This window comes from Equus asinus, chromosome 17, assembly GCF_041296235.1.
Source record: "Equus asinus isolate D_3611 breed Donkey chromosome 17, EquAss-T2T_v2, whole genome shotgun sequence".
NCBI lineage: Eukaryota > Metazoa > Chordata > Mammalia > Perissodactyla > Equidae > Equus > Equus asinus.
In genome coordinates, this window is record NC_091806.1 from 24,160,305 (window position 1) to 24,172,370 (window position 12,066).

At 37.1% G+C, this 12,066-nt stretch overlaps 1 pseudogene; it reads right to left on the reverse strand.

Moving 5' to 3' along the window:
- Window positions 1–10,908: 10,908 nt before the first annotated feature.
- On the reverse strand, window positions 10,909–11,851 carry LOC106844079 (olfactory receptor 5G9-like; annotated as a pseudogene).
- Between the last annotated feature and the right edge of the window lie 215 nt (window positions 11,852–12,066).

Genomic DNA, 12,066 nt, shown 5'->3' on the forward strand with positions numbered 1-12,066 from the left:
ATGCTTTATTTGATTGGGAATTTTCTAACGATAGAGACTATATATTTCTGGTTATTTTGATTAATAGTAATAAATGCCAACAAATTTATATATTATTTTAACTTTAATAAATAATCCTATTTAATTGCTCACAAATGGTTATAAATCCATTTTATAAATGAGGAAAATGAAGCTGTCCTAGAAGCAAGGTAGCTTCTGGAGAGTGCACAGAAAGTTAGTGACAAAGTTATGTCTAAAACTTGGCTCTTTGACTTCATATCCTGTGATCTTCCCATACCAATACTATTCTATTCTTGTGTAGACAATGTTAATGGTCCTCTGTCATTGTTGTCAGTGGTTCTCATGCACGTAGGCTTCCCACATACCAACTTACACATTTTCTAGAATATTATTTAGATCTCAATTTTACGAAACAAAATTACATAAAAATTGTAACACATTTGACTTCTCTAGCCCACTCTTGATTCCCCCTTCTGCTCTTTTCCCTTTGCTTCACTGCACAGTCTTCCCCACCAGAAGATCCACAGGCCCAGAACCTCCTAAGACCCCTTAGAAACACCTCATCAAGGGAAAAATCTGTGGCATGGGAGCTCAGGTGTAAAACCAGGGAAAATAAGATATGGGGCAGGTTGCATCTTTTACAACAGCAAATAGTAAATTAAATATTTGAAGTCTATACATTGGTAAGACAATGCTTAAAATAGTGTTATTGATTGATAATGAATAATGAATAGGTCAAAAGAGACTTTGTCTCAAATCCCAGCCCCAACATAAAATTAATAGGAGAGAGTTAGAATCCTTGAAAAGGACAACAGAGAATTAATCAGACACTGTAAAGAGGATTCCAAGGTCCTTTATCAGGAGATGTTTTAAAAAAAACACTCGTTATACAAAGCTTGAACAACACAGAAATGTAGAGGGAATTTTTTTTTTCGCCACACAAATATAATTGTTACTCTTAGATGATTTATTTCTTTTTTTCCTTTCTTTTCATCTTTCTTTGTGTGGTGCTTTTAAACATGTATTTAACATTTTATTTTTATTTCTTAATGATAAAAAATAATATTTTCATGGTTTTACAGAAACTTTGTTGAGGTTGGTAATAGCTGAAAAATATTTCTTTGTAAAGGACATAATGTAACTATTCACTAGGCTTAAATGTTCACTGGAGTGAAATCATTGTTTCAATAGCTCATCATTCCATCTGTAGGTAGGGGCACCTGGGCACTACAGCTTTTACTTTCAGGATGAAAGTCATAAGAAGCCATTTTCAAATCATTTTGAAATTCTTCTTTTCTCTTTTTTTAAAGGTACAGACCTAGATACTTCTTTGAGATGGAACATGTTCCCTTATTCTATATAAATCTGACAGTCAGCATTTTGTAAAGTAAACATAACTGTCGGTGTCGCAATCCAATGTACACATCAGGATAGACGCGGAGAGGGCCGATGGCCACTCTGAGTTTATTATAACCAGCATTTCAATATATACATAGCTTACATCTGTTAAACATACACAGGTGTTCTGGATGAAGTAACTAGCGAATGCCAAGAATTCTTAGTGATTTCTCAAGGAGCCCTCCCTTGGCCTCTGTTTTGATATTATCATGTTTTTGCTGTGCTCCTATATTTTTATCTCAGAGCAGGCAAGGTCTCAGGCAACGGTCCCTCTTGCTCCCGATATCGATATCGTTTCTCCATCTGTGCCCCCGGGCGGCCGCAGCCTGGCTTAGGTTGCCCCCCCAGGGGGTCTTACCTGTCATTGGCTAACCGGCCTTCTCACCTCCGGGTCACAGTTTGTTGGCAAGCTTTTTCCAGTGATTATTAACCCTTCCTATGTCAGGGGCAGCTACACATAACATAAAATGTATCATTTTAAATATTTTAAATATATAATTCCATCACACTAAGTACATCCACATTGTCATCCAGCCATCACCACCAACCATCTCCAGAATTGTTTTTTCGTCATCAGTTTTAAGCACCTACTCTGTAGTAGGTGTTCTTCTAGGGGAACAGTGGTGAACAAAAAGAGCCTTGAGGGGCCACTCCGGCGGCATAATGGTTAAGTTTACACATTCCACTTTGGCCACTCTGGGTTCACAGGTTCAGATCTTGGGTGTGGACCTATCATCGCTTGTCCAACCACACTGTAGTGGTATCCCACATAAAATAGAGGAAGATTAGCATAGATGTTAGCTCAGCAACAATGTTCCTCAAGCATAAAGAGGAAGATTGGTAACAGCTGTCAGCTCAGGGCCAATCTTCTTCACACACACACACACACACTCACAAAAAAGAGCTTTGCAATCAGCGTCTAAAGTGTAGATATGCCAAGAAATATGGGGATGAAGATGGGGCAGCTGGCCACCCTGGCCTGGTAAACTTCAACCTTAGGTACTCTTCAGAAAGCAGCCTAAACAGAGCAGGTCTGATGGCACTCCCCCATGCATCCCACAGAGACTAACCCCAACATCCGCTGCTCTGCTCTCTGCTTCACTACAAGATGCTAGTTTAGCCTAAGTCAGGCATTTGAACAACTACTTCAACAACTCTATTGTGGTAAAGGAGCCATTGTGCTGCAGGATAGTACACACTACAGGTGCCCATGGAGATGCAGTCAAGCAAGAGTTCGTAGATAGATGGGCCTGGTGAAGTGTCCTGACAAATGCGGCTCCACATAGGCTCCTAAATCTGCATTCATATTTATCATATATGTCTATACCTTCCCACTTGTTGTCATTTTACTGATGTCTAGGCTGCAACATGACTATCTAACAACTCGTAAACATTCAGCAAATTAGAGATTCATCTGATTTTGAACTAAATAATATGTAAACATTAGATTTGATATGAATTCCATTTTCATTGTAACAACAAATCTCAATATTGCATTTGTCAAAAATAGAAGATTAAGAACAGATTTAATATCATTTTTAACTTAAATTTCAGTTCCTTTAAATATATGAATGCTGTAAAAATCAACTTTCAAATTATTATTAAAAAAATTCATTAGCCTTGTTTATAATAATTTTAACTGAAAAACTTAGATAAAACTGTTGTGTTCATGGAAGCAAACTCAAGTTCCCCAATCACAAATTTGGAAGAAAAATTTTTTGCAATTTTTATAAAATTCAGGTAGCTTCCCTATTATTGTGTATTTTATGTTTATTATTATAATATGATATTTAAATAACAATGAAATGTCTGAACAAACCCCATTTAGATAATCTAGTCCTTTCTCTATTGCTTCAGTGTGCTGAATAATTATCATAATTCTTTATTTTACCATGACATAAAGGAAAGTTGACCCTTGTGATGGCTAATTTTATGTATCAACTTGACTAGGCCACAATGCCCACACATGTGGTCAAACATAATTCTGATATCTCCATGATAGTGTTTTTGAATGAGATTAACATTAAAATCATCGCAATTTGAGGAAAGTAGATTGCCTCCCATAATGAGCATGAACCTCATCCAATCAATTGAAGCATTGACTAGAATAAAAGATTAACTTTCACTGAGCCAGATCAAATTCCTCACCAGACAACTTTCTGACTTGATCTGCAACATTGGCTTTTCCTGAATTGTCAATCTGATGGTCTTTGGGCTTGAAATGTAACATCTACTCTTGCCTGGGTCTCCAGCCTCCCACCTCCCCCTGCAGGCTTTGGACTTGCCAGGCTCCATAATTATATGAGTCAGTTCCTTAAATCTCATTCTATATTTACACATGAATCCTATTGGTTCTGTTTCTCTGGAGGAACCTTTCCAATACAAATACCAATAATAATGACAAACAACTAGAATAGTCATCATGCACCAGGACACCATTCTTGTCATTTTATAAAAATTAACTGTGTATTTATCACATAGATAATTTATTAGTGCTGTCAATCAACTCTGACTCCAGTGACCTTGTTCACAGCAGAGCAGAACCCTGTCCAATCTTTTCACACTATCCTCCCACCTTCAGGCTCTATATCAAACAATGCTCCACTGTTAGTCACAGGGTTTTCATGGCCGTTTTTTCAGAAGTAGGCAGCCAGGTCCTTCTTCTTAGTCTGTAGTGTCTGTAAGCTCCACTGAAACCTGTCCACCCTGGGCAACCAACACCAATACCAGTGGCATATCTTTCAGCATCACAGCAACACACAGCCTCCACAGTATGACAACCAGCACATGGTTGGTTCCCTGACCAGGAAATGAACTATGCTGATGTGGTAAGTGCACTGGATTTTAACCACTACAACACCAGGGCGGGCTGTAGATAATTCATTAGGGATCTGGTATTCCTGTTCTCATCTCCTAATCCAAGATACAATTGAGAAAGGGGTTATTATGGCTCCTTGCACTTCATTGTTTTCTCCTGCAAACTGAGAGCATTATAAAGCACAGATACAAATATTACTTAAATTCCAATGTGGAGTTTTGGGTAAATTAACTTAACTTGTTATTTCTAACAGTTTCATTATTTATGCAAAGCACAAATAAAGACCTTCATTCTTTAACTCCTTACTGTAGAAATATAAAACATAACCTTGTGATTATGTGCATTTTCTCTCTTAAGGGGAAATCTCAACTGTCAAATAAAAAAGTTTAAGATATTTTTAAAGTACTAGTGATGAAGTGTCTGGTAATAACACAGAAATCAATTTTTTTACATGCAGCATTATTTAGGGATTGTCACAGATAAAAAGCACCTCAGTCAATGTCACACTGGTAAAATAGCCTCTATTTATTGAGGATTTATTACAGCAAGGCACAAAACTAGGTATCTAAAGTTTATTGTATGATTTAAATTATATTGGGATGCTAAATATTGTCTCACTTTTACCAAAGTTCCCCAAAACAAGGACTACCTACTAGGTGAATGAACTTCTGGATTTTATTTTATTTTTTTACTATTTTATTGAGGTCATACTGGCTTATAACATTGTGTAAATTTCAGGTGTACATTGTTATGTTTCAGTTTTCTTACAGACTGCACTGCATTCACTACTCTATCTAGAACAAGCATTTGTGTTCAGTCAGGGTTTGTGGAGTGCCTCTGACCCTGTTTACCATCTTCATGATGGTTGGTTAAAGATCTTTTCTTTGAAGAACTGGTTAATGCTTGTTCCATAAGCATCGGATTTATACTTTCTAATTTTTTTGGAATTTGAATTACTGGAAATCAATATTTCAATTTTCCTATGTTGCCTATCGCATAATTATTTTCATTTTCTTTACATAAATGTTTTGAGTTACTCTTTCTTTAGAATATATATTTCTAAAATTTATTTGTAAATTTACTTTCTGAAATAGAAAGATAAATACCATATGATCTCACTTATATGTGGGACCTAAAAAATCCCCACAAACTGGTAGATACAGAGCACAGATTGTTGCTTTCCAGAGTCGGGGGCTGAGGGATGAAAGAAATGAGTGAAGATGGTCAAAGATATAAATTTCCAGTTATAAGATAAATACATTCAGGGGATGTAATGTACAGCAGAAAAAATTATATTGTGTATTTAAAATTTGCCGAGAGATCTTAAAAGTTCTCATCACAAGAAAAAAATTGTAACTGTGTGGTAGTGGATCTTACCTAAACTTATTGTGGTAACCATTTCATAACATATACATATATGAAATCATTACGTTGTACACCTAAAACTAATACACTGTTATATGTAAACTATATCTCAATTAAACATTTACTTTCTGGGGCCAGCTCGGTGGCATGGTAGTTAAGTTCTTGCACTCTGCTTCCAAAGCCTGGGGTTCACAGGTTCAGATTCCTGGCACTGACCTACACACCACCCATCAAGCCATGCTATGCTGGTGTCCTACAGTACAAAAAAAAAAAAAAGAAAAAGATTGTAATAGATGTCAACTGAGGGACAATTTTCCTCAGGCAAAAAAGGAAGATTGGCAACAGCTGTTAGCTCAGGGCTAATCTTCCTCAGAAAAATTAAGTAAATAAATAAATACAATTTACTTTCTAAAATCATAAAGATCTAATTTCCATATAGCTCCTTTCTAGCTATAATGCTATAATTATTTTCTGAAAATATTTTATCGAGGTCATATTGGTTTACAATGTATGTAAATTTCAGGTATATATTATAATATATCAGTTTCTGAATAGACTGCATCATGTTCACCAGCAATTATCTAGATCTTATCTGTCACCATATGTGCTCCTTACCCATTTTGACCTCCCCCCACCCTTTTGCCCTCTGATAACCATTAATCTGTTTTCCTTATCCGTGTGTTTATTTATCTTCCCTATATGAGTGAAATCATATGATGTTTGTCTTTCTCTGGCTTATTTCACTTAGCTTAATACTCTCCAGATCCATCTATGTTGTCTCAAATGGCATGGTTTTGTCTTTTTTATGGCTTAGTACTATTCCATTGTGTGTATATATACATATTATATACCACATCATCTTTATCCATTCATCAGTTGATGGGCACTTGGGGTGCTTCTGCATCTTGGCTATTCTGAATAATGTTGCAATGAACATGGGGTACATAAATCTCTTTGGATTGTTGATTTCATGTTCTTTGGATAAATATCCAGTAATGGGATGGCTGAATCATGTGATATTTCTCTTTTAAATTTTTTGGGAAATCTCCATTCTGTTTTCGATAGGGGGTGCACCAGTTTGCATTCCCACCATCAGTGTGTGAGGGTTCCCTTTTCTCCACATCCTCTCCAACACTTGTTATTACTTATCTTGTTAATTATAGCTATTATGATGAGTGTGGGGTGATGTCTCATTGCATTTTTGATTTTCATTTCCTAGTAATTAGTGATGTTGAACATCTTTTCTTGTGCCTGCTGGCCTTCTGTATATCTTCTTTGGAAAAATTTCTCTTCAGATCCTTCACTCATTTTTCAATTGGGTTGTTTTCATTGTTGTTGTTCAGTTGTATGAGTTCTTTATATATTTTGGATAATAACTCCTTATTGGCTATATGATGTGCAAATATTTCTTCCCAGTTGGTGAGTTGTCTTTTTGTTCTGGTGATAGTTTCTTTCAATGCAATCCCAATCAGAATCTCAATGACATTTTTCATGGAAATAGAACAAAGAATCCTAAAATTTATGTTGAACAACAAAAGACTCCGAATAGCCAAACTGATCCTGAGAAAAAGAACAAAGTTGGAGGTAATTCTCCCTGAATTCAGTTATAGTACCTAGCTGTAATAATCAACACAGCATGATACCAGCAGAAAACACACAAATCAATGGAAGAGAATTGAAAACCCAGAAATGAAACCACACATCTATGTGGAACTAATCTTTGACAAAGGAGCCAAGAAAATACAAAAGAGAATGGAAAGTCTCTTCAATAAAGGGTGTTAGGAAAACTGGACAGTCACATGCAAAAGAATGAAAGTAGACCATTATCTTGCATCATAAAAAAAATTAACTCAACCTCTATTAAAGTCTTGAATGTAAGACCTGAAACCATAAAACTCTTAGATGATAATGTAGGCAGTACACTCTATGAATATGTCTTAGCAGTAGCTTTTTGAATACCTTGTTTACTAAGGCAAGGGAAACCAAATAAAAAAAAAAAGGGAGAGGAACTACATCAGATTCAAAAGGTTCTGCACAGCAAAGGGAACCATCGACTTGCTGAATTTTAAAGCAGAGTGTGTGGACATCTTCTTGATAAGGGGATGGGAATATCCCATAGTGGTTCCTCCAGCATTAGCAGATTGGACCATTCATCTCTGGTCTCTCTAAACCTAGAGGAGAGGAAGTTGAGGAAAGGAGGTGAAGAGAATTTGGGGCGGATTTCTTTGGAGAGTATTGTCAAGGTACCACTCTCTCCTTTTACCCAAGCCAAGTGACAGAGCCCACTGTTCCAGAGTTGGAGGGACTAGGATTGCCTGTGTTTTCCTGTGAGCCAGATATTGGCCTCATGGAAGACAGAAGATTCTCAGATCCTTCTTAAAAAGAAATTCTCTTATGTCAACCTCCTGGAGGGGTGAAATAATCATAGTCCAGGAGTCAAGCCCAGAAGCTATGGACTGCTTTGTGAGCCATAAATGTCCAGCCAGATGGGGCAGTGACTTCACAAAGAACTAATGGATTTAACATAGGGGTCAGGGTTGGTGGGGCTGAGGGGTGCTCTGGCTGTGAAGAACCCACAAAAGCATCCCCCTAGGGAAAGAGCTGGCAATTACACATCTGTCATTAGAAAGTGCTGATACCTTTCTGCATCTTTCTCCTCTCCTTTCCACCTCTGCATTTGATCCTGGACTGGACACACATCGCACCTACAGAATGGGAAAGAAGCCACAGCAATAAATAGAAAATCAGATTTCCCCCCTTTCATCCCTACAAACTTCAGCACCTGACATGGGAAAGGGAGGATGTTTTAATTTGGAAAAGGGTGTGTAGTTTGATATTACAGTGGACTTGATATTTTAATACATGGAAAAGTAAATACTTTGTTTCTTACTTTTGAGTCAAAGGAAAAACTATTAAATGTGTCTGAGATATTGATGAGTGGTAGGGAGGTTTGCGATGACACAGAAGCATTTTGAAGGGGTGAAGATGAAAAATAATGAAGTTGCCTCCTACTTGTATCCTGTGAACTTTAGCTCATTCAAGAAACTGGTTACAGTTCTTTAGTAAATTATGCATTATTATCCCTAGTTTATAGGTAGAATTTAAAAAATGACACTAAAACCACAAGACTTGAGTAATGGGTCTAGGATTAGAATTCAGGTGACTGTCTCCAAAACTCAACCTCTTCCCTGTCCCATGCTGCCTCCACTTCCCCTCCCATTACCACATTCTAAGATCTTGCAAAGGAACCAATATTGGGGAATCTGACACACTTCCAAAATTTTTCTGTTTTCACTGAATAGTTTTTGCTAGGAGGCAGCAAAATATGTTTATAGTTTATGAAGTCATTTCATATGCATTCTATTTAATCTTCACAGTAGTGCTCTCTGTAAGGTAAATATTTTCACCACATCTATTAAGCCCATTACAGACTTGAATGATGCATCAAAAGTAATCAACAGAAGTACCTCTTAGATCTGCTAACCTGTAAACTCTGTGCATGCAGGAATGATATTCATTTTGTTCATTATTGTATGCAGCACCAGGCTCTGTACCTGACACACAGAAGAAGTTCAATAGTTATTTGTTGAATAAATGAATGTGTGTGGTCTTTCAACTCTAAATTTATAAGGGTTTATGTTTTATGGTTATAAAGCTTTAAGTTTTCTTTTTATTATATCATGTTGCTTCTCTACAACCTCCAACAAATATTCTGGGATACATCTTACCCATCTAGAAAACTCATTCTAAAACAAGGTTCTTGGAGTTTAAATGAATCTGTCATAAATATATTTGATGGCAAGTCATATTTTGGCCTTTTATATAGCATGAGATAATAAAAAGCATTTTTCCCCAAGCTTCAATGTCTGGCCACTAATCAGATTAGGATAAACTGACCTCCAAGGCCTCTACAGTTGTAAAGCATGCTATGATTATGTGGGTACTCACTGCTCAATTGCCTATTTTCAGAAATTGTGCATTATACAATAATCAAAAGAGATAACCCATAACACTTTGTATGAAAGCACTCAAAAGTTCTGAAAACTTAATCTACCTAAACAGTAGAGAGATTGTGACTTTCAGAGAAAGCTTCTTAATCATCTTAGCTAAATTCATTCTAGGCAAATAGGTGGATGTAAGTGTTCCTTAAAACTTTGAGGATATTTCTATAACAAATCAGCCATGACAACATAATGTCATCTAGGAATGTTGATCCATTTCCTCAGTGAAGCTGTCTCCTTTCTGTCCCTTCATCCCAAAGTCAGGAGGCAAAGTCAGATTGAGAGATAGAGTTGAATTCTCCAAGAGAACATGGGACTCTTGCATGGGTGCCACTTTCCATATGCAGTGGTGGTACAACACTGTGCTGAGACTCAAAGTTTGCCCAGCACTCCTCATTCACAGTAGTCACAACCACTAAATTGAGCTGCTAAGTTGAGTATATGTTACAAAATCTAAATTGAGTAGATGTTACAAATATACTGACCTTACTAGGAACAGGTAGCTGTGGACTAAGAGCCTGCATTCCACTACAGTGTTTCTCTGTACATTCTTGGTTAAGTAATGAACTTCATTACCATGGTTTAGAGGGCATTATCATATGCATGACCAACCCCAACCTAGAGAAGTTTAGGTAATCCTCTAAACACCTATCAGAAAATTGAATCCCAAGTAAATATAGGTGTAACCCATTCTATCAGAAGTTCTTTCAGGTGCAAAATGCATTAAAGATGAGCACAAATCTCTTTATTACTGTAAATGGGCCCTGTGGACCACTCTGTCTGTCAGAGTTGAACATAAATCCCTCTTCAGACCCTGAGATACATATAGTTCTTTGTATCAAGGCCATCCCAAAACTGGTGTGCACAGCCACAGATTTCATTCCATTCATGAAGTTAAACATAAAACCCCACATCGTTTTCCACATATTCTTATTGAGGGGAGCCACATGTGAGTGTAAAACCTGGAGTATCACATGTTAAAATTCTAATGCCAAAGATTCAGCAGAAAAAGAAAATATATTAGCAGAATGATGCAATAATAATAATTTAAATTAAATAATAAATCTTTTAAAAAATAATTCGACTGTGAGGTGTCTGCAAGAAGCAAAATTAAATGGACTGTGGATTTGAACTATAATATTGGTATACTATGGAGAAAAGATCATATATAAGGCTTAATAAATCTACATTGATTGACTATGAATGAATGAAGAGTTCCATGGAAGAATGGATAAAAGGATGCCAACCAACCCCCAAACACTTGCCTGAAATCTTAGGAAGCCACACATTTAGCCTGTCCTTTTAGATTTCTGCCCAGTTTCCTTTCTAGATAAGAAGATAGGCCCCACAAAACATTCTATTAGCAACAGCACTGTAGATGGCATCTTTGACTTTCTTGTTCCTCATGCTGTAGATAAGTGGGTTCAACATGGGGATCACAGCTGTGTAAAACACAGCTGAGATCAAAGGAGAAACTTGCACTAAGGCATACATAAATAAAGAGTACCATACAAGATGGAGACAGTTTTCAGGTGGGAAGAGCAAGTGGAAAAGGCTTTGTGCCTCCCTTTGGCAGAGTGGATCTTCAGGATGGCAGTAAGGATGTAAATGTAGGAGACCAGGATAGTCAGACCACTGAAGACTCCCACAGCTCCAGCCATGATGAAAATTACCAACTTATTGAGCCTAGTGTCAGCACATACAGGGGAAGTCAGGGGGACATGTCACAGAAGAAATGATTGCTGACAGTGGGATCACAAAAAGGGAGATGGGATGCATTTGTTGTATGTGTCATGGTTTTCATGAACCTGATGATATAGGGACCAATCACTAGCTGGATACAGAGTCTGTGAGATATGGCAACTGAATATAATAATGGGTGCAGGTGTCAACATAGTGGTCATAGGCCATGGATGTCAAAAAAAAAAAAAAAACACTATGCTGCCACAAAGAACTCAAAGAACCACTGCTGCAAAGCACAACCCAAGAAAAAGATGACTTTCTTCTTTACAAAGAAGTCATTGAGCGTCTTGGGTCTCACAACTGAGGAGAAGCTGATGTCCACAAAGGACAAGTAGCTGAAGAAAAAGTACATGGGCATGTGGAGGCAACAATCAATCCATATCAGAATAATCATATTCAGGTTTCCAGTTAGGTTGGTAAGGTAGAAATTCAGAAAGAGCAGGAAGAGGAAGAGCTGCAATTGGGAGTTGTAATTCAAACCTGTGAAAAAGAACTAGGTGATCCTCGTGTAGTTTTCAAGGGCCATTGACTGCTTCTGGTTTCCACTAGAAGAAGAGCAGAAGAGTCTCAGCAGTTTTGGCAAACTTATCTTCAAAAACAGGGCACAGAAAAAATATACTAGTAACTGGGAGAGCAGTAGAGATTCTATGACTTAGTTGCATGCTGTGGCCAAGGAAACAAAAGTTAAATATAGACCAGTGCTAAAAATCATATCTGAAGCTATAATATTTTAAGACTGTA